At 39.3% G+C, this 24,568-nt stretch overlaps 1 protein-coding gene across 8 annotated transcripts in view; it reads right to left on the reverse strand.

Moving 5' to 3' along the window:
• The window catches only part of SEMA6D (semaphorin 6D), a 216,872-nt gene extending 203,841 nt beyond the window's left edge, over nt 1–13,031 (reverse strand). For 4 of the 8 annotated variants that reach the window (XM_039390134.1, XM_039390132.1, XM_039390133.1 and 1 more), the window contains exon 1: nt 12,430–12,512. The gene's annotated coding sequence lies outside the window, so the exon portion shown is untranslated. Of the gene's footprint in view, nt 1–12,429; nt 12,514–12,869 lie in introns of those variants that run through there. The other 4 variants (XM_039390130.1, XM_039390128.1, XM_027732036.2 and 1 more) reach the window with 3 other exon arrangements.
• Between the last annotated feature and the right edge of the window lie 11,537 nt (nt 13,032–24,568).

Here is a 24,568-nt window from a genome sequence, read left to right on the forward strand (position 1 = left end):
GGGGAAAAAATAAAGACAATTTTGTTCCCCCTCGTTTCTTACATATTAAGGCTTTCTGCAATATAACACCATGTTGACACCTCTATCTGGACAATCTATAAAGAAGAATCAAAAACAAGGTCATGGCAAAAAGTCTGAAAACCTGCTATCCCAAAGGCACTTTTATCTCATCCAGGTGAAATATAAAATATTCGCTTGTAATATTGTAGTAAATATTTTTTCCAAATCTAGAGACTTCAGGTACATGAGAGGGCTTCTTCCCGGGCTTACTTATGGGGAGTTTAATATTCAGACTTGAATAGTCTTCTAAGTGTCATCTCAAATAAAGCCACATGAGGTGGGTTATTTACTACTTTAGCACCTCCTGCATCCTAATTTTTTTGAGCTGTAGGTCAAGGGATTTCCCTGTAATTTTCTAAGTTAGGCTTCAACCGTTATAAAAATAAAATATAAAAGAAAACCCAAAAAACAAAAGAGAGAAAAAATTAAAAAAAAACACAACAAAACAACAAAACAAACAAAACCAAAAAAGGGCTTTCTGAATTTCTCCCATGGCCATAATTCCTATGGCTTTCTTTCCAAGTCTTAAAACTGTGCCTCTTTCACATCTTTGCCTCTATTACAGCATTTTGCCATAAATTTTCTTAATAACAACGCCTTTTGTCAAAATTAAAGCTATCATGTCTTTATATGAGCCATAGAAAACACCCAAAGGAACGCTGCAGAAAGGAAAAATATTTTTAAATCACAACAGAAACAACTGCTTACCTTAGACACTTTTTTAGTCACATGAATTTTCTCCAAGACAGTACAATAAATTGTACTCCAAATTGGTTATGAACAATTGACATTAAACTACAAAGTTTGGCAAGTAGTTAATTAAGCCCTGTAATGAAATGCTTGAAAATAACTCATTCAGTCTCTGAATCCCCATATGTAATTGTACAGCTCCATTTTCTTTTTCTGGTTTTACAGTTATTTCTAGGTATGAAAATATTTGATATATCCCTTTAAGAACTTGGCATATACATTTACCATTGAAACCTGAGGTTCTTCATGTCCATGTCATATCATGAAATCACCGTGTTAAAAGAATACCCAGAAAAGTGAAACAAACCTGGTTACCCAGAACATAAGACTTCAGAATGCCCCTAAGCAATCTCCCTAGTCTTCCACATAAGCACACGTTCCACTGTTGAAGATGGAAGGGAAAATGCACTTTTCCCTTTAGTCCACCTACTTGAAGTTAACTAAGCTGATTATTGTTATTGTGTTTATATTGCAGCAGCACCTAACATGAGGGATGCATATAATCCTTTAAGGCTGATAATTTGTCTAATAGTCATTTCATGGCTTATTTGAAACAAGCTGATGCTTTAGCGCAACAAATGAAATCTCTTGAACACTCTGCATAAACAATAACAAAGACTGAAGAAGCCTTCAGGCTAATTTAGGATTTTTTTTTTCTTTTGCACCTGTTCTCCCCATGAGTACATGTCCAAAATGCACATACTCAGAAAGAACGCAGAAGAATGCAGGGGTAGTTTTTTTTGCTTTGTTTGTTTCCTTTTTTTTTTTTAAGTTGCTTGTGAATCACAAAAACTTCCCCATAACTAGAGAGAAATGTAGAAGATACTCAGTCTGAAATTCACTAAGGCTGCTCTGGGTGTGAACACACACACAACTTCTTATCAGGTCTTCAAGTGACAGTATTACAAAAACTCTGTTGAAGGCAATACTGATTCATGGAGCCTGGGTCTGTGATCAAGATGGTCCATTGACCTTCTTCTGCTTATTTTAGCCATATACAACTCCCTCATCTAAACGGAGAAACTCATAAGTATAGCATATTAAATAAAGCTGTGGTTCTTTTCATTACATGCATAATACAAAGCTTTGCTTTTCTTCCTTTCTCCCTCCCCCACAAAGTTTCAGAAATCCTCAGCAAAATTACTTTTCTCTACCCACTTGCACAAATCTTTGGCTTTTACAACACAATTATCCTCAATTAAAAAAAAAAAAAAAGGCAGAAAAAAAAAGAGCAGCCCAACGTTTTTCTAAACTGAAAACTGAGAGGTTTTTGTTGGGGTGTTTCTCTGGGTTTGTTTGGTTTGGTTTGTTGGGTGTTTCTTTCAAAAACAAACACACAAAACCAATCAATGTTTGCCTCTGAAAAGCAATTTAGACTTTCAGCCTACAGGTCCTACTGCAATCATGACATTGTTTAAGTTCAGGATTTTCAATGTGATAGAAATCCTGGTTCAAACTACCTTTGCCTCCCAACAACACCTGCATAAATGCAGGAATGTTTGATCAGCACCTGCACAGCCCACGGCTTGGGAAGAGGACAGAACACAGAAAATTGGGGAGTCCACTTCTGACTGGAAAAAACTGCTGACATAAGCTGATCTCCATCCACTTAAGGTTCCTAAATCAAAACCACCACTTTAAGCATCAGAATGAAACTTGAAAACACCAAGAGAAGATTAAGAAGTGACAGAGATGCCTAACATCCAGCTGACAAAATTGCACAAGTTTTCCATACAGGTTTTCACTTTTTTTGCACATCTTTGACCAGCGGAGGCTTACAAGGCACACTCACACTAAAGAGACACACACACTGAAAAACACTCCATGGTCAGGCTTCACCAGCAGCCTCCCAGTTTAAATATGAGCTCTGGCAAAAGCAAAGGTTCCACATCTCCCCTAGATCTACGAGAATGGCCTCCAACACATGTAAATTAAACATATGCCCATTCAATATACTGAGCTAGAGATGAGAATTCATTAATATGAATAATTCATAGTAAAAGATGCAGGGATTTTGGAAATCTTATTTCCACATAATGATTTAAATTCTATACTAGATGCCAAGTTTACATAAAAATGTGTTGTTTAGTAAGTAACTGATATCACCAGCATTGCACATTTTTGTAGCTTTCTAGAATTTTCCAAGGTAAGAAACAGCTGATCAGCTTTACCATTACATTTTATACTCTTTGTAAGCATAATAAATTCAGGGAAAAGGGTACCTATCTCTACTTAGATTCCAATTCTCACAACACTGAGCTGTTATTATAAAATATTTTGCTGTAAATACATGGATAACTTCAGGTTTTGATGTTGAGGTTTTCTGGTTTTTTGTTCGTTTTTGCCCATCAAGAGGACAATATTAAATAAGAAAACTGTAATGAATTTCAAACCATACAGACAAAGAAAGATAATTAAGTGAACCATTACAGATTTTGCACTTCTTTCGTCATTAAACTTTTTGCTTTTATTTCAGGGGATATAAACTTCCTGACAACTGTTTTATGCAACATAGGAAGCCACTTTTAAACAGTATTTTTTTTTTGTTGCCTAGTTAGCTCTTCCAGCTTTCAGACTGACTCTTCACACCACCAAAACCCTAAGACTGACAATAATGAAGTGACAGTAGATGAGTTCATTACAGCAACTTGAGGTGTACATTCGAACCAGGATAGATACAGTTAAGAGGAAGGCTTCGTTGAAAAGAAAAATAATGTGCATAATTCAGCAGCTATGCCATTCCACACACATATAATTAACAAGTCTTCAGCTCATTAGTAGGCTGTATAAAATACATATAATATGCTGTGCAAAACTGATTGAGAATAAAAAGCTTCTCATGCATTAAAATAAATTATTTAAATTGTTTTGAAAGAGTGGTATCAGCAGCATTCAAGGATATGATTCCCAAACCTACTCATGGGCTCCAGCTTTTTCAGACTGACATTTCCGCTCTCATGGTACTCAAAAGACATCTTGCCATGCTAATTCTGGTGTCCTGGGTTTGATCAGTGACTGCTGAGACTCTGCTACAACCCTGAGGGATGAGCAGGACCAAGAGAGTACAAACAGCTGCCCCACAGCCCTGTATATGCCCAGATTCCCCACAGGCAGGAGCACACGTATCACACTGAAGGCACACTTCAGCATCCATGTAGGAAGGGTATTTTTGAGGAACAGCACACTTAGCACACATTAGCATCATCTCTTTACTTGTCTATATATCAATTAATAGACTGCACAATTTCAGTGCTCCTTCCCCAGACATGTGATAAAGGGCTGTGCATTATTGCACCTGATGACACCAGCACTTAGACCAGACCTTGAAACTATGAGAGCACATCTCAAGGGAACGAAATAGTTACTGCTGAGCTGTAGTGACACCTCCTGGCAATAGATAGGGAAGGTCTTTTCCCACATAGAGTACTTTCTCCAGCCAATTTTTGGGTGTTTTAGCCAAAAGGCAACAGTCATGGTGCTCCCTCTAGCCTGGTTTCAAAGGCACACTGCCCAGAATATCAAGCAGAACCTTCTGATTTACAAGCCCTACTAACATTTCAAAAACCAAGAGGCTAAGATACAGGAATATCAGCCTCTAAGATATCTAGATTTATTGTACCACACACTGGCCTTTCTTGAGTGGTTGGAAAAACTGCAGCAAAAGCTAATCAACTAGCAGCTTAATTCATACCATGAATCTTGCAAAGTGTTTTCTCACTTCTCTGTGAAGCCCTCTCTGTTTGCTAAGAGTTTATATCTCTGCCCTCCATAGATTCCTGACAAATACTGTAAGTATAATTTTGGTAAGAAGAAAGTAAGTTAACATAGAAGAAACAATAGCTTAAGACTACTTATAACCCAAACATCACAATACATAGAAAAAAATTTTCTCCATTTCTTCAGTGTAGGTAACAAAATCAGTGTAAGCTGTAAATTCTGTAGGAAGAGAGATGACAATTGCTGACATGCATTCTAAAATACCTTAAATATCACAGTAGTAGAAGTAAAATTGATTTTGATCTTTATAGACTTGGAGGTAGAGGGACACCCATCACCTTTAGCAAGAACACCACATTTAAAAGTCCTGCAGAACACACAACTCAAATATTTATATTCAAGTGACAGTCAGACTGCAAGTGCATTTGATAGCTTAAGTTTAGCTTGTTCAATGTTTTACACAGCAATCTGTGTTCTCCCTAACCCCTGATCAACCACTACCCAGAATTTTGAAGGACTTGATTGCTCTCATTATAACATTCCTCTTATATCTTTTGTGCTGCCTTTTACAGTACCATTTTCTTTATACTTACATAATAATGGAAAACTGAATTTTTTTCTGTTTTCTTTTGTGTTGTTCTCTCCCCCTGCCCCAACTCTTCAGAGGCAATTACAACATTTTTAAGTACTTTGCATATGCTGCAAGGCAATCAAGAAAATTCATTTGACAAACTGGATTATAGACTGTCTGTCAGAAAGCAAAGTGGTAAAAACATTTCCAACAATTTCTCAATGTGTATGTCTATTAGATGCTCCCAGCACATTGAAACAATGCACAAGTAAGAAGAGTTCTACATTTACAGTTTAAATAAAGCAAAAAACCCCATATAAATGATGCATTTCCTCTCATCACATCCAAAGTCAGATTGTAAATTTTTTTTTTAAACAATTGAAAGCCTAACAAGGTAAATCCCCCTTTTGCAATTACTTGCTATCTTCAGAAACTCCATACTCACAGCTGAACCACGCATGTGAACATTTCTACAGAGTAGGAATGGTAACAGAACAGTGCTACCTTTCAAATTGCAGTGCTTTAAGATTTAACTGCATTTTGTCTTCACTCCAGCTTATTTTCAAATTGATAAATACCTACACATGTACCAATCTCTTTCACTCTCTGCATCCATCCATCAACACATATATCTCTTCCAGTTGCGAGCAATGCAGTCATCCTAGGTTGGACTGCCAAGGGAATTCCTGACGCCATCACGTATTTTCTCCCTCTCACCCCTACACTTGTAGACATGCTTGCTGTATACCCACAGATGTAATGGCTCCACTCTCCAAGTCAAAGTCACTCACAGGGATACTGAGCACAGAAGTATATTGTGGGAGTCATCAAACTACTTCATGTCCAGGAGACCTGGTAGTAGAGTGTCCTGTTTGCATTAATCCACACTGCTTTTCTTACTGAACTGGCTTTTAAGTGCAGACACATCCCAGCAGGTCCAGGGATCTCCACAAAGAAAAATATTCCAGACTACCCATGATGTGCCCAAGATAGGACAGGAGCTGTGTGCCCACCTAAAGCTGCCCAACATTGCCTGCTACAGGATGCTGTTGTAAGCAGAAAGAGGTACAGTTTTGTACAAATTCCATTATGCTGCCATTTTATAGGGAAAGGAAACACCTTTCTCTTGTCTTTTTTAAATAAATGCTTCATTGATGCTCTGTGGTAAAGCAAATGCTTCAGTTTGCTGTATGTAACTCGCTAAGAGGAAATGGGAATGCTTAAATGCGGACAAGCAATGTTTTCCTGAGAAAATCTGAAGGCCTTCCTGTATTAGTGGAAAGATATGACATTTGATTGAAGCAAAAACATTTCTGGTGTGTCCCAATGACAGAGACAAATTCTTCATGTAGAAGAAGAGAAACCTGCCTACTTTATAAGTGTGTCAAATTCTCCATAGGGCTTAGAGTTTAACAGTTGTTTTTTCTAGAAATTCAGCATGTGTTCAACACATTTTATCTTACATGCTCAAGGACATGGTAAAACTCTCCACAGATTTATTTAGTTGGGGGTTTTTTTAACTTGGTGGAGCTACCAAGGCAATGAGCAGTTAAAGCTTCTCTCCTCACAACCTCAAGCAATCTGGAGAAAGAGTGGGGTTTTGTCAGTTTTCAAATGGGAAAAAGAGTTGACTCACTACCAGAACAGAAAAGGAGTAAGAGATCTAACTGGAGACTGTCTAGAAAACATGAAGTTCTAGTTTTGAAAAAAAATTTGGATACTTGACTTTATGACTACTGTTCATACCCTGGGATTTTTTAGTTTCTATGTTTTGTATGAAACAAAAAGGGACTTCACACTTCATTAGACTTTGCACAATATACTCACATTCTCATGCTAATAATGTTTGTGTAATTTCTTATTTATAGCTGAAATGTCTCATCTTGATCTTTTGATCTGTGAAATGGTTGGTTTCCCTTCCTTCCAAAGGCGATTTTTCTTTTTAATTTTACAGCCTTAGACAGGTTCATTCACCTGTTCTTTGAATTATGGGAAAATAAAAAAAGTAATACTTACTCAAAATGACAAAGTATAAGTGGGTCTTGCCTCACCTAAACCCCAATTCAAAGATGCTGAACTTTATGATCTGACATTTTCAGGTTGGCTATGTCTGACTCAGAACTGTGCATGTTCATTATACGTGAAGAACTCACTCTTTCTTTTCCTTAACCCACACCAACAGACAAATGAGGTTAAAACATTTTTAAAGCAGATTTTAAAAATTTGACTAGTACTGGAATTACAGTAATATTTTCCATTATGAACTAGAAAGAAGCGACCAGTCATGAAGAAAATGCAGGGCTAGACTACTCCTTTCTAGAGCAGCACCAATAAAGCAGAATTCTGCACTTCAAGCTCTCCCAAAGAGCCTTGTAATGCATTCTGTAGACCAAAACTAAGCTCTGTAGAAGGAAATATATCTCAGAATTTTGAGCCTCAGCAGACTAGCAAGGAAAAGCAGCAAGGTTGTTGACTCAAGAAGACTGCTTCTTTTTGGTTTAGGAGCAAACAGAACCCACCAGCAGTTTGTCACTTAACTTTTTAACAAAGAAAATTGGGATCATATGTCTTGGATGCTGCACAATAGTTCTGCTCTCACACGCAGAAGTCCTTAGGAATCAACTCTGCTGGCTTTCAAGAACATGGATGTATCAGCCCTTTTCACAGTAATACAACTTGTCAGGATGAACTCTCCTCACAGGGAATCGTGTGCAGTGTTAGTGGCACCAACGTTAAGTTCAGAAACATAGTTACAGATACATGCTACAGCTGGACAAAGAAAATATGTGCTGTCACATTGTCATGACTAGCTTTCAAGTGGGAGAAAACGTTGTAGGTGTAAAGAGATCTTAGAGCTAGCGAGCAAACCAAAGGGTTGAAGGAATTGGGTTCTTTGGATAGACTAAAAGAGGTGGAAGTGGTATATCAGTAGGAAACATAAGGATTAAGGAAGACAAAATATTTCTGAGAACTGAAGGAATATGATCAAAACCAGAAGTGACAAAATAAAGGTAAAAGTGGACTTTGTAAAGGGAATTACAACCTAACAGAACAGGCAGGGTAGATTCAGCAGAAGCTAACCTCACTGAAAAAGGTCAGGGACACTGAAAGGGGAGCTCCCACTAGCGAAACAAAGTTAAGAATATGTAATTGGAGCCGCTTAAAAATACTACTGCAAAACTGATAGGAACTCCTCCTGCTCTGGAAGAAAGGACTCAAAAGCCTCTCTCTTCCAAGTGGAGATCTTTCCTACTTGAGTTAAAGAAACAGGCCCTTGGCTAATAGCATCACAAGCACTTACTGTGTTCGCAGGCCTGCCATGGGAGCAGAACATACTGAGAAATACAATGACTCTTCTTCACCAAAGAAAGCTTGTCTCAAACATCTGAATTGTATGATAAAGTCAAGTGATCTTCAGCTTACAAGGGAAGAAATAGGTGTTTTATACCATCAAAAAAAAAAAAAGAACTTCCTATTTTTCTCACAGAATAACACTGATTTCTAGCTGTGAAACACTGCCCAATATCAGCCTTCAAAAATACTTCATCTCTCTTTTCCCTTATTTTGATTTATAATTACATTGAAGATTTGTCTGGTTTTCAAGACACCATTTACATTAGTTCACAATTAAGGTATCCACAATATCACCATAATTTGAGACATGGACTTTTCTCCATTAAATATTCACTCCCCATGTAAATGACACACTTAACTGACTGTTTCCTTGTCTGTAAAAGAGATGAGCATTAAGCACTTTCTTGGGGGATCAACAATACTTGACTATTTCAGATCAAACCTAGGACTTGTTTTATGTCTTAGAGCTCCTGAAGATGTACACTTCTGTAATTTTCAGTTCCACCCCAATGCATTCAAAGAGAATCACCTGGAGTACCAGGGATAATCAATGTACCTGTAGCATGGCATGGAAAAACAACAGACAAATTGGTATGTATTTTCCAGCCCCTGTATTTAATCATCTGTCGTTAACATTGTCATTTATAAAAGAGTCTCCTGCATATTGAATCCACCAGGGTTTGAGTTAATTTTAAAATACAGTGCCAAGGCAGGAATTAATTCCCAAGATAAAGGTTTAAGAGACAGTATTTAAAAATAAATTAAAACCAGTTGTAAATAGCAGCAGAATTCAGTAATAAATTTGCAGTACCTATCCTCTGTGAACAGCAGAGGATGTCATCCTCCTCCATCCACATCCCCTAAGGAACTACCTAGTTTTGTCTATACCAACTTAAGCCAACTGAACCACAAGCACATCAGCCCACAGGGTCAGTGCTCAACACAGACATGTGATGAGCTCCATGTCAGCAGACTCTGGCTGTGACCACCTCTGCCATTCACACGTGGAACCGAACGGGAGGCGAAATGACACTGGTTCCAAAGACTCACGTGTTTCAAAGAAGTCCATTTTTGGAAAGTGACACTCCACAGTGCCAAGAATAGTCATGAACTGAGGCATTCAAAAGCCGTAAATTGGTATGGGCCTATAAATACAGACCATTTCCACTGGCTCGTTCTTGAGTCCACAGAGAATGAAACAGCCTTAGAAAAACAGTACCTGTGTTACAAATATCATGTCTAAGAAATACTGAATTGTTAAGCATTAAGATAGAAACACAGGATGAGAAATATTTATTTTTTCACATTTTGACATGTTAAGAGAAAAAATATTTATGCAAGATGTCCTTTAAAATTAGCACATTGCTCTTTTTGACCTTTGAAAATTTCAGCTACCTTCTTTCTCAGAGATTTAGTAAACCTGACCTTCCACCACAGATTATATGCCCTTAACTTTTCCAAGATCCAACAAAGACTGCTCCCAGACCCCTTTCTGTAGCTTTCCCACACTTCCCAACAGGAAGTTCCATAACCTGAACACATTGAGGTATTTAAACATAAATTTACAAGACAGAAGTAGACCAACAAAAGATCTGGAGCTAGGAGAGAACTAATTTCAGAACAATAGCTTTTTTTATTTATTTCTGGTTTTACAGTGAAACTGTAATCAGAAAATATGCGAGTATGAGGATACAAATAACTCTCTATTTTGGGGTCCTGAGAAGTTTCAGCAATTCCTTGTAGCATAATGAATGTTTGTAATTCATTGGGTTCTGTTTAAAAATGCAAAGCACACCACAACATCAATGATGTTCTCTTTATCTTAACAAAAAGACTATTACACTTAATGTTTTTCTGACAGAGTTAGCATGTTTCAAAACATGTATTTCTTTTGTACAGTATAATGTTTACAATAGTATGTTCCTACTTGAATTAAATTAACTGTAGTAATGTCATATTTCAGGCAAGACCATGCTCTGCTAATTATCCCAAAGAGCTTCAAAATCTTTACAGTATATTCACTGCATTTACATCTTCTCCACAAACTTACTGATCTTGTTTATATAATTTTGCAAATGACAAGATGTGTAGGATAACGATCTAAATGAACTAAAAATTGTGTCATGGACAGATCCTTCATAGATTTGCAATTTGTAGCTGTCAATCTTCCTACAGCTGCTAGATAACAAAACAACAGTTCTTTTCTTCATGCAGACAAGCAAATTCAATAAACATTGGTAAAGACTCTTTTCCAAAAGAAAGAAATCTCTGGTTCTCCACTGTATTAAACCTTTCCTTATACACATCTTAACCCCTTTCTAGTTTTTCTTAGGGAAAGGAAAAAAATCATATCAATTCTGTGTGCGTTAGCACCAAATTTAACTTATGTGAAAAATGGGCTTGCTGACTGCTAAATATTTTGGTAAAGAGGAATAATATACAAGGGGAAGGAGAGAAGAGATATAGAGACTCACAACTGACATCACATTGTAACTGGAGAACACACAATGGGAGTAGTCAAAATGATCATTAAAGGCAGTCATTGCATTTTTATATCACCTTCTCAATCAAGACCTGCCTGAAATGGGCCAAGTTATATTAAAACTTGAAAGAGAACAAAAACAATAAAGAGATCAATGTCACGTGAATCTTACGAATTCAAAGTTGTGAAATTAATAAGAGCACTGCCTACAAGATGGTTTTTCTTTTCCTTAAGATGAGGGCATGAACTGAAACTGTAGTTGCAAATGCTGTTAAGAATTGGATTAAAGACCAGCATCCACAGAGATAGGAAAGAAAAGGAATTCAATCAATATAAAATCACTACAGAAAGAAATACAAATGGAAAATTAAAACAAATTGCTACTACTGTAGAGAAGGACTAAATGTCTATATTGATGATGGACAATGCAAACATTTTATTTCTGCAACACCCCTGTATTCCATTTTTAAAATCACTCCAAGATTTCTTCTTTCTTCGAGGAAATTATGAATCAAGTTTCCATAATATCAACATCAGTTCCGTACCATGGGTTTTCCCTTTGAAATTAAACTCCACGTTAGACAGAGGTGTTTGCAGAATGTGTTGCTCTCAGGGGCTAGAAAACTCTAAGCCTACAGACTAATGCACTTAGCAAGTCCATCAAGGATCATCAAACAAAAAGCATTCAAGGTAGACACGCATGTCCGGTCCCCTGAGATTAACACTCAGCACCACTTGATGCACACAAGCAGTTTAGGGTCATGAGTTGTACCACTTCTTACATGAGATATTTTAAATCATCGCTACCTTGCATAGCTAAAGAAATACACCTTTGTGGGTGCAGCAAACAAAGTGATCAGGACACAGACTTGTAAGAGGGGAGGATGCTTGCAGGTGCCTGTGTTCAGCGAGACACTGTCAGAGTATAAATTTGCCTTATACATCTCACTGATTAGATGCACATGTCTTATGATGGCAAAGGGGATTCATGAATGCTGCGGAGAGAGACCTGTAACAGCACGCCCGCTTCTGCTCTAAGACAACCAAGAAGGGCTACCATCATTTAAAATAAATAAACACTTCCTCAGTCAACGAGCAAAAAGGGCTGAGACTCCAGCCGGGAGAATAACTGGAAAGTAGAAACACCTGAGAAGAATTAACGGGAAGAGCAGCCCCGGCAGTACCGAGCTCCAAAACGCCCCGAGTACCGGGCGGACAGACACGTCCCCCCGGCAGCCCTTCGGCTCGGAGCTCACGAAAAACCACCCACGGAAAACCCCGCGAACGGGCTCGCAGCCGCCCCACCTCAGCCCCCGGCCCAGCTCGGCCCTACCTCGCCCCCAGCCTCGGGGCGCCGCAGACAATGGGCGGGCGGCGAGACCCGCCCGGCGCAGCCCCGCGCAGCGCCCGCATCCCCGGCACCCCCGCCCCGCGGGCAGGGCCGGCCGGAGCCGCGGCCGCAGCGGCGGGAGCACGGAGGGACTGACGGACTTACTCGGGGTGCGGCAGAGCCGGCGGACACTGCGCGGCTCCGGGCGCGGCTGGCGGCGCAGCGGGATCAGCGGCGCGGCTGGAGCTGGAGCCGGAGCTGGAGCCGGAGCCGGGCCCGCCCCGCCCCGCGCGGCCGCGCTCGCCCCCCGGCCCGCCCCGCCCCGCACCTGCACCGCCCCCGCACTCGGCCCGCCCGCCCCGCGCACCTGCCCGCGCTCCCGCACGGCCCCGTTCTCGCCTCCTCCGTGCTCGGCCCCGCGTGTCCCCCGCTCTGCCCCCGGTCGTGAGGCAGCCCCGCAGTAACGCGGTGCCCCGCCGGGATGCGCGGCCGCGGCTCGGCGAACCCAGCAGCAGCCCGGCCCCAGCCACGCTGCAAATGCTCTCCAGCGATCAATACTGTCATTTGACTTTGCTGCGGGGGAAGGTGTCAGGCAGAGACTTTACCCTGAAAAGTAACTCCCGTTACTTTTTCCTGCTTTGCATCCCGGCGAACTTCTTCCCCGTTGCGTGTGCGCACGGGCTTCTTCCCGCGGCTCACCTGCCTCCCGAGGAGCGGCAGGTCCTGTCCGGGCGAGGGACTGACGTCTGGAGAGTGCCTCCGCTCCTCTTTAACACCTGCAATCGAGTTAGAGCAGACAGCTCAGGGTCACTCCCAGTGGGGTCCAAGTTCTCCAACAAAAGCTCTAGTTTTTGACTTTGGGCATGAAATGGAAATCTTTTGTTTCACTTTGGGTTTGTGTCGTTGCAGATTTTGCATCACAGACTTTTCAGAATATTCCCTCAGCCAACATCAGAGAGAACTGGCTTTAGAATTGAAACAAATATAAAATTAAACTAATTTTTTGCAGCCTCTGGTGTTTTTGTTGTTGTTGTTGATTTTTTTTTTTAATTTTTTGCTATTTTATTAAAATCCCAGTTTGGTGGCATTGCAACATAATGTCTAACCTGAATGTTTTACTATAATTTTCACTGAAAAATAAAAGTAATTGGGTTAGTTCTAACCTTACTTCAGAAACCAGATATTCCCTCTGTAAATTAATGGAAGTTAAAGCATATAGATGAGAAAATATTTTGCAGTTTATCTTCAAGCATAATCTATTAAGGAAAACATCACACCCCTCTCCAGGTATGGGTTCCTCTACAAATAAGGAACAGATTTGCTACGGAGGAAAGTGACACTTGTGCAGGGACAAGAATGCTATTATATCCTAAATTTTTTTTTCTACTACAAGTCCTCAGTGACAATTGTGTTTCTCAGATTCTGCAACAGCAGCTTGGCTTCAAGCCACAAGCAAGGGAGCTGACTTTGATATGTTCTCTGAAATCCTCTCTCCTTCCTTTTCCGTCAGTGGCAGGTGCAGGTCCAGCACCACAACCTTTGTCACTCGCCCTTCTGCTGAGCCTGGAGCTCACCTGAGGGACAGCCTGTCCCCCAGCCCTTCTCACCCTGTCTGGGCACTCTGTCCTTTTCCGAATGAGCTGAAGCACTCAGGGTCCCTGTTCTGTATTTGGTTTTGGGAATGGACTCACTGTTGGCCCCTATTTTGCAATGGCATTTGATTTCTTTGTCATGGTCACCATGAACCAGACCTAGCCAGAAGGACTGTGTCTGACAGGCTGCTGAGGTGGGATGGAGCCAGGCTCCCTCACACACCCCTGGCACCTCTTCCTCCTGGCAGCCAGCTGTGCTCACTGTGCCCAGCTGCCTTGTGCAGCCTTTCCCTGCTCCAGCTGTTCATATCCAGGTGTGGGGGACTGCAGTAGCTGCTCTGAGTGGACTCACTGACTCCAGCTGGTTCCCCACCGTCCTCACTCCAGAGCAAGGCTGAGCCCCTCAGAGAAGCTCAAGGCAGGAGGAGGTAGAAGGGTCAGGGTGAGGCAGTGAAGGCCCCCCTCAGAGAGGCAGGGGATAATTTTTAACTTTGCTTCTTGCTATCCAACTATATTTTAAGTTGGCAATAAATTAAATTAATTTTTCCCAAAGCAAGTCAGTTTTGCCCATGGCAGTAACTGGTAAGTGATCTTCCTGTTTTTATCTCGATCCATGAGATTTTCCACCTTATTGTCTCCCCTGCCCCGTTGGGGAGGGGAGTGGTGGAATGGCCAGATGGGCAGCTGGTGGATGGATGGGGTCACCCATTACAGGGCTACAGTCATTGGAGAGGAAACAATCCTGTTCCGAGTACAGCAGTTCCAGTACAGGCTTCTGTGTGTTGTGACTGTCCAGCACTGCCAGAGAGGTCCTTTTCTGTCCATGCTGCCATCACCACCGTTCTCTTGGCTGCCTTTCCCACTGACTGCAGAAGGCACTGAGGGTACAGCGAAGATTTCTTGTGCTGAAATTCCTGTTTGGCAAGAAATCATCCCATTTCACTGCAGTGCAACATTGTCTGAACAGGGCATTTCGATAGACAGCAGCACCTTCCGTTTTCTGATTACAGTTCCTGTCTGAATGTCCTGGAGCCAGGTCAGCCTGTGTATTAGCATCCTCTAGTCCCCCTTGCAGAATTACACTGTGACCACATGGGGCAGAAATCCCTATTTACTGTCAATCACTGCACTTCACTTTCTGTCCCATAAATAATCTCAATTGAATATTCATTGCTGGGAAAGAGAACGTGCACCAGTTCTCTTCCTTTTCTCGACAATACCTGCTTCAAGTTGTGAGCATGTGTCTGTCTTATGAAATCAGTGATTACATTGCTTGGAATTTATGCTTAGTTCCCTTTAAACTAAACTGTAGATAAATTCTGGGCAAACTATTTTTTCTCATGCACCAAATTCAATAAAGATGCAATTTCACTTAGTCCCCTCAAATACACATTTGGATTATCTCTGCAGAATAGTTTTTTTGTGGTATTTCCAGGATAAGATTCACAAATGCGTCAGAGTCGCTTTCATCAATCTTCTTTCTTCTACTCTCTTAGAGAGTAGGTAAATTTTGAAGCACGTAGGAGATTCAGATCTGTTCTCTGCCTGAGTAAGTTTGAATTCTCATTGTCATCTACTGAGTTATAAGTTATTTGGGGATGTAAAAAGAGGGAAGAGAAGATTATTTTCCTGCCAATACTATTTCAATATGTACAAATAAGATTATCTGGAGCAGGAATTAGATCAAAGTCTTCTCTCAGGTAAGAACCAGGAGACTAGAGACCTGCTCGTACTTCTCAGACAGCATTTATTTCTACATGGAGTTCAACAGTACTCCAGCAAGAGAGGTGGGAGGAACTCTGCTTTGCTGCCTGGTGGAAGACACTAGCCCTGGATATAGGGGTGTGGATGCAAATCACTAATGAGAAAGGGAACTAAGTGCAGGGGGTTAAGGTGCTTTTAACTCTTGTGGTGATATTTCTTTTAGTACCTTTCTTAAGGTTTGGATGGACAAAGAAATTCTCTGTACAAAGTAGGGAAACTTATAATTAGCTTTTCTCCACTCAGCCTTAGCAGTCACTGTAACTTGACATCATAGCATTGCTTAACTTTTTCTTTGCCCTTTCCATTTCCTAAAATAAAAGCTCCTATCTGTTCTGATCTTAACACCTCATTCAGTTTATACTAAGTTCAGTGTAAACTAGAACATTTCCTGGAAGCATTCAGAGTTAGTTGTTTTCTGAGGTACTTACCACAGGATGAAGAAAACTTCATCAGGTGACAGGAGACCCTGTATAACTTAACACCAAATAATCACTCCTGAATGTTGCAAAGCAGGCAAGAGCCCTCAGAGGCTGCTTGTGAGAAATGTTATTCTTCACTATTAAGTGTTTCTGAGCCAATGCCAATGTCTAGTTTACCAAAAGACTTTGTCAGCAGTGTTTGGAGGCAGATCCATACTGAGCCACTTTCACATGTAACAACCCTTTGGAGATATGCCTGCTCCTTCTTCAATTGTTTTACTAGGGCTGCTAGAAAAGGATGATCCCTATCGCGCTGGAATGCTGCTGTCCTCCCTATTTCAGTTTGGAGTACTTTTGATGGCCCTTGTTGAGCAAATTGCTCTTTCATGCTACACTGTTGCTCAGCAAGGTATTTCTGCTTGTCAGCTGTTACAGACTCCAAGAGATAATGTTGCTTGTTTCACAGGTTTCTTATTAACAGCTTATTTTTGCTTACAGGACTCAGAGCACATACACTGTATATCACCAGCTCCCAGCTACATTTCTCTAGTGTAATATTTGTAATATTATCAATATTTCTGCGGCTCATATTGCATCTGGTCCCATGATTCAGCTGAAATTGAATTGGTTTGTGATCTAATAACTCAATTGCAAATATAGCAGCCTTTTTTTTCCTGCAGAGCATTTAAATCAAGAGTTTGTGCAGCAGTTCAGGTCATATGGCAGATATCCTCTTATTCTTCAGAATTCTCTTTTTTTTTTTTTTTTTTTTTTTTTTTTTTGGATAGTTGTTGCAGTGGGATATGAAGTCCTTAGTTTTGCCTCATGATTCTTCATCTCCTGTAAGCATTTTTCTTGTCTTTCTCTCTGCTGCAGACACAGTGGATTAGGCTTTGTGTCTCTGTCCCAGTCCTCTTTTTATGGCACTGTATCTGTTTTGTACTGTGTGTTGCTTTTGACGTGATCTTTCTCCTGCAAAATTTAGCTGACCTTGTTTTTGTGTTGCTTTAGAACCTACATATTTGCCTTTATAGTAATCCAAAGCAATCAAAACCTCCTCTGCTTTAACCAGGAAACAGATGTCCCGTAGACAGTCTAAACTCAAAGGAGAAACTCCTGGTCTCTCCATACTTTTAAGTGGGAAAGCAGATTTCTTAGGTCTGTAATTTAAATATCGATTCCCTCATTATTTCTCCTTGTTAGCATCAGGGAATAGACAGACACATTCTCTTGAACCTTCTAGCTGCACTAGCCATTTCAGTGTCTCAAATATCAATCTCTGTAATTCCATGTCATTCCTTATCATTCCTAGCTAACAAATATATCGGTAATATCCCCTACCTTCTTCTCCTCTGAGTTGTCTATACATTTAAATGTCCTATTACATCTCATCCTCTCTGATTTTTTCTAGCAACATTGTATCTCTTAGAGTCCAATCAGATTTCAGTGTTCTAGTCACACAAATGATTTGATGTTTCAGTTGTACCTCCTTTACTGAGAATTTCTATCAGTCTACACAGACAAACAGCACAATCTGTTATACTTACCTGACATTTTAAAACAATCATAGTCAAAATAACAACCACGATTTGTTTTAGTTATCATCATTATGAATGGTTCATGAAAGTGTATATCCTGTAGAGTAAGAAAGAAATTAGGGAGAGGTGGTATTGTATAGTGTATGATATACAAAAAGGTAAAAATACCCTATATATTATGAATTTGAGCTCTATTTTCTGTACAGTTTTTGCATCCATGAAACACCTCCTGCTGGCAAAAATAGCAATATTTTTTCACAATCTTTCAAAATATGTCACGGTTCAACTGTTGTAAATGTAACAGACACTTAAAAAAAAGTGTATCATAAGTTCACTTTCAAAAAGGGGGTGATTCAGTTGCTGGATGCATTTTTCCATGAGAAAAGAATACTATTCAGTAAGAAAGAGTGAAGATAGGAAACTAAGTCTGTAGAAGAAAAGAGTCAGACAGACTGAAAAGGATCCAAAAGGAATGATATTCTGCACACAAGAGAATGCCACACGTATTCCGTTACTTTCTCATCTATTCTGTCAGAGAAATGCATGTGTACCATAGCAACAAACACAGTTCATAAAGCTTATATGTTAAATCATTACACTAAAGATCACTTACTTTCTCTGAATTGGCAAGCAGCACTTTTGATGTTCTTTTAGGCAACAGTTAATAAAATATTCATAAACAACTCATAAATGGTTAAACATGCCGAATGCTTAAACTTTTACATAGTTTCTTTCATGTTTCCTAATACACGTGCAGAAAGATTTCTTTAAAGTAAATAATACTCTTAGAACACGTTTTCATGTGGTTTTTGCACACAACACACAAAGACATGCAATTAATGTCAAGAATTTGATTGCAGAGCATAGCTCATATTCCCACTTCCTCACCTTTAACCCTTCTAAGTGGACAATGGGGTTTTCTTTCTTGGTATATAAATTACTGCCTGTGGAAACACTTCCTTGAATCTCTGGACAATTACATTTGATTATCTGTAATGTTATATTTTCAAATAATGAAAGAATACTGTGGCTTCCTATTTTTTCATGCCATTATTCTTTAATGAAACCCAAAGTGACCAGTAAGAGAGTTAAAATCATTTGCAGATTTTCCAAATATGGGATTAAGTTTCATTTAAGCATTGCTTTTCCTGCCCTGCAAATGCAAATGCATTGTGTTTGTTGGAGTAACCAGCGTTAAATTAAAAATCTCAGCACACCCTCTAGGGAATTCAACTCTTCACAAACCTTAATTCAAGTGAAAGCTTGAGTGAATATATAGGTATTCAATATGACAGGAGGGACAAGAATCCATGGTTTGCTGCAGTTTCAAACTCCATTTCTTACCATCTATCTTCAACCAAAGTTGTGCTCATACAGGGACCATCTGCAAGGAGGCCCCATTTAATAGGATTTACCAGTGCGAATAAAAAGATGGAAGCAGCATGTGATATTACCAGACTTAAGACGTACAAACAGGAGTAAACAAGAGTAAACAGAAGGTCCTAAATCACCTTTAATGACAAGAGAGTCTTCAGGATAATATGTATCCAGCCATCCCTGTGAGTGCTATACACATATGGATCACTGAGACTGCCAGCCCAGCATGGATCAGATCGACTCCAGGTTGGACACTGCCACTGAGAGATAAACAGACAGACTCCAAGTGGTCAGATAGTGTAGAATCCACAGGAAAAACAGTTTAATTGCTAGGAATGTCTGTGGAAAGTGATTTTGTGTTGAGGAAAGGTTAAGGCACAGGGGATTCAAGGGTTGGACTTGATGACCTCAGAGGTCTTTTCCAATCTGGTTGATTCTATGATTCTATGAATTTAATAATATTTCCTGAAGTGATAGATCACAGAGATAGAATATAGAATTGTTATATGTACAGGAGTGCATTATATTTATATTTATATTTACAACATCAGCAAACAATTTGTGATCAATGAGTAGACATAGTTTTTTCCATAATATTTGATAAAGAATAATTGATCACAAACGAGTAAGATCTCACAATCTGTTCAAACAATTTGCAAACAGAAAGAAGAACTAAATTTCATAAATACAATTTTTACTGAAAATTCTTTTCCAATCTACTCATAGAATTAAGAGTGGCTTACAAAGTATTTAGTACTGGTACATAGAAACACCACAGACATTAAACTTCTCAGCTCCAGCTAAACTTTGCACTTTGATAAGTGAATAACACTATAAATCTGTAAGTTACTAGTACTGTCTAAATGACTATAAATTATTGTTTTGGAATGTATTGTACTAGGTAACCAAGTTTCTGTGTGGTTAATATTTATGCATGCATGGGATGGTATTTTTTTGAGCACAGAAAGTAATTTCACATAAAAATGACATGCAAAATGAACTGATATTCACCAGTTATAGTGACTTTCCATTGATAAGGGTAACGGGAACAGTAACCTGAGCTTGGACAACCAATTTGTGTGGTTGTTCTACCCTGCAAAAAGGCTGAGACCTTCAAATCAAGGATTGATATTGAGAGTCTTCTCTTCGTCCCCAGGAGAGCTGTAGCTGTATTTGAGATCTTTAGGCCTTGCCCTCAGTTAGCTTGACTGGGAAATTATCCTTGGATTACCTTGGATCATTGATTCCACTAATGTATGGGCAGTAGATATTATCTGCTGCCAGATTTAAGATTTAACTGAACAGTTACAAGAAACTACGGGTCTTGCAAATGGCAATACAACATTCTTTAATGAGCAGCTAATATTTCTGTTGAGCAGCAAATGTAGATCACTCACCTAAAAGACCAAGTGCTTTACCTTTTCTGTTAAGTCTTTCTTTTAAAGCAGATGTATTCGAGTTTAAGATTGGTAATAAAATGCTGGATAAAAAATAGCACCCTTAGAAGATCTATTTCTCCTTAACAGCTTTTTAAAAATCTAGTATTGGCTGTATTAACTTGCACAAAAGATTTAAAAACAGCTTACTGTAGGCCCTGCTTTTGTGCACTGTGGCAGAATGAATTATGAATGATTGCATCATTTACATTCTAAGTTTAGTTTTCAAGTATGGTTGATTTTGCTTAAATGAGAATCCTGTAGCTATTTAGTAATTAGGACTGATAGTTCTATGAAATTCATAATTGGTCCCCAAACAGGTGTTTCCTTTCTTCTTGAAAAAAATTAGGTATATTTTTGCCCTGCTGCAAGTGAGCTCATGGAAATTTCCTGAATATAAAAGTATATAATATTCATAACAATTATAAAATCAAAATTATACTTCACTTTAAAAGTCTACTCTGCTAATGCATTGAATTTGAACTTGACTCAGGCATAATTTTGTAACAGTGCTCTGCACTCTTGACCATGAACACAGTTACCAACACCTGCAATTGCTCAGTACAGATGATCTGATAATATTTTATGACAGTCTGCATAAGGAGAGTAGCTATTCTCAGTAATAATTATGGATAAGTTAGATATATAATGCTGTTTTTCAATATATACTGTGTCTACTGAATATAGATAGATGAAAATAAACCTGTTACTGCCTATAAAAATCAGGTATCTTTTACACCGACTGACTGTCAGGGACAACACAATACTTGAAAGGTTGGCTCCTTTGAAGTTTCTGTGAATTGTCTTAGCTGTATTATCCCAAGTTTGTGTCTCTACTTTGAAAATGGCAGCAGCTGGCAATCATTTATCATATTTCATTGTTCTCCAATGATTCAAGCTCAGACAAGTTACCTTATCATCAGTGCAGGCAATTTTTATGTAAAGCACCAGTACTGACTACAAGAGATCTGATGGCAGTTTTAAAACATTTCTGCATTAATAGCCTTCTCATTGCATTTAAGCATCCTGTCTCTTAGATGCTGTGATGAATGTGACACTCCTATTATATGTCCTAAGCACTCACTTTTAATGGTGACAACATCTATTCTCCAAAATGGTAAATTGCCTAATACTAACTATCTTTGCAATTTATGACCACCTTGGGAAAAATACTCCTTTAAAATTGCACAAGTGTTTAGTTAGAAATATGTAATTAACCAGTTACCTTGTTGGAATTAATTTAGGGTAGAATGATAGAGTTGTTTAGGTTAGAAAAGACCTCTAAGATCATTGGATTCAACCATCAACACAGGATGACATGTTGAAACTCATAGAAGGAGAGAGAATGGGGGGGGAACTCAAAGAAGTAGCCCCAGAGCTAAAAAAGCTAAAAACTACAGGCTCTTTTATTCCCAAGAAAGAGAAAGAGCTGATGAAAACAAGTCTCTTGACACAAACCAAACTCACGTGTTCTTTGTAATGCAGTTTTTTGAAGAGGTATAAGATTCAGACCTGATCAGTACAATACTGCACCACCTCAGAATTTAAATGAACAAGAGAATATGGCATATTTGTTAGATTATCTTTCATTGCTGACACTTTTTTAATTGGAGAATAACAGTTTCAGAAAAATTTGTAGGAGGCAGCTACCTTCTGTGAAAAAAAAATCAGCTTTCTGTCCTAAAACTGACAGTTCCTTTTCTGCTTGTTTTATCTGAAATTGGAGGGCTTTAGATTAAACAATAGATTTTCAATGAAAAATCAGATTTTGCTACAGATAATTTTGATTTGTTGAAGTCACATCTGGCCTTCTCTAAAATCTTTCACAGTCCCCAGAGAGGCTCCACAGATGATTAAACACCATCTATCTGTGCTTGGCCTTGACTGCCACGCTGCTTGTCTCCCACATTTTTTCCTTTGTTTGTGACTGATTATTAACTAAATTGTTGATACCTTCCAGATAAAAGAATGAAAGCAGCAGAATGGGGCACAAATGTCTTATAGCTCTCAATATAAAAAATACTTTACGGAGACAGTATAGAAAGAGTTTGTAACATTTTGATGGAGCAGAAAGAAGACACCTTTTTGTCACGTTTTGTGCACTGTTGAGATATGGAAAGTGAAAGAGTGAAGAGTGAAAACTCCAGATTTCAAACGTAATCAATAACCTTTCAGTTTTCTACAACAGATCACACTGATTTTGCAGAGCTGGAGGTTGAGTACACCTTCCTGTGTCAAACTCCAAATTCCCTGAAAGAATTATGTGCATAAAGGGTGGAAGCAATACTGCCCAACCCATCTGCAACAGGAACAACTCAATGGTACCAAACATCAAAGTTGTAAGATTTGAGAAGCAAATGTTCTGGAAGAGTTGATCTGGGAGGATGTACACTACAATGGAGCTGTCACTCCAAAACTGAGTGTGAATGCTTTGCAGGATTTCTTGGATTTAGTATCACAATGTGACACTACACATACTCCCTTTCCAAATCTTGAAAACAGTACCATTAAATGCTATTAAACACACACAAAGTCTTAATGGATTACTAAGAATTTTGACTAAGATTGCAGTATGTGGTTCTATGTGGATTTGTTATATAAATGAGTTTATACAAGCAAAATTAATTACGTTTCATGCATTTTATAAGAAAGAAGAAAACTGCGTTTTCATTGTCAGAAGTAAACAGGGGATAACTAGTTTACAACACCAGTCTGTCCATATGTAATAGCAACAAAAGACCCCATATCATCCCAGACGGTCACTCTCTATTTCCTTATACTATTTGTGAAGGAAAAGCAATGTGACAGGTAAGGCTGCAAGCAGAGGAATTGCCCATGAGATGTTTTACCAATTGCAATAGAAAAGGCTTTTGAAAGGGAAGCAAAATACAGGAGAGCAGAGACAATTAGATATGCAGCACACTGAATTCAGAAGTGCCAGCAGGTGATGTGCAGTTCCGTGGAGTTTTGGAAAAACACGTTTGTCAGGTTTATTTATTTATTTACTTCACAGAATAAATTCTTCCAAAGCAGAATTGCTTAGCAGTTTCTAAAAGCAACTGAGCTTTTCACTAATACCTTTATGAACATCTAATGAAGAAACTGAAAATATATTGGATGACAGAGATGAAGCGCACTCGAATTCAAAGAAAGTGCTCTCTTTTGAGATTAGAGCCTCTGTGTTCTCTCTGTAACCTGACACCAGGTGTCCAAACCGTTAGCAAGTATATAACATCCATCCTCCTGAAGCCAACAATCTTTCCTGTACACCACCCTCCTGCCACAGCTTCCCCAACAGCCCGTCCCACAGAAGGAATACCAGAGAAGAGTTTCCCAAGTGCAGGATGGGCATTCTTTCCCCCACATGCAAGAAGGAACTAAGTACAGTCCTCTTATCCTTACAGCTTTCAAAACAGTGAAAGGGGAAGGTCATATTTTGTATTTTTCATATAGATGGCTGGTCTCTCAAAGCCATGAGGACAAATATACATAGCAAGCAAACTGGGATACACTGAACCCATGGCCCTTCTCTGCTAGTCTCCTATATATGACTAAAGCATCTTGAGGTTTCTGACAAATTCTATTCTCTGTAGAAAATAATTATACAAATGGTGCAGAAATTATTAGATAGTTTTGATTAGCTGCAAGTGTCAGAGAATTCAAAGTTTTAGTACAAGAATCTGCTCACTTGAGTTGAGCAAGAAATTAGCTATTTTGACCGAAGGATGATTGTATTCTTTGCTTAATAACTCCTTGCCAGTGTAAGTGAATGGGTCAGAAAACAGTCTTCTCTACTTCTGCAATTTGCTGCTGTTTCCAAGTGCCCTGCAGAGCTGTGACTGCCTTGCTAATGCATCCTGCTTGCTAGTAGGTCTTCCAAGGGCTTTTCTTCCATGGCCTCTTGTGACACTGGTCAGTTCGTATTTGGCAGCTCTGGGTGAGTGTCTGTGCCCTGGCATCTGAAGTACACACTCTGCATCTACCATATGTGCTCTTCATGCTGATGGAGATAAGCTGCTGGCTGGTGATTTTGATTTCTCATCTCTCCATGTTGGTTATAAGTATATTTATCCGGAAGCAGAATCTCTTCTAGACATTTAGTCTTTAGGGTGTCTGATTTTACACTTTGAGTATCTCCAACTCTCCAGCCATACATTAGCACCAAGACTGAACTGGAG

Source organism: Pipra filicauda, unplaced genomic scaffold (assembly GCF_003945595.2).
Source record: "Pipra filicauda isolate LSUMZ 115617 unplaced genomic scaffold, ASM394559v2 scaffold7_size6619720_pilon, whole genome shotgun sequence".
Taxonomy (NCBI): Eukaryota; Metazoa; Chordata; class Aves; order Passeriformes; family Pipridae; genus Pipra; species Pipra filicauda.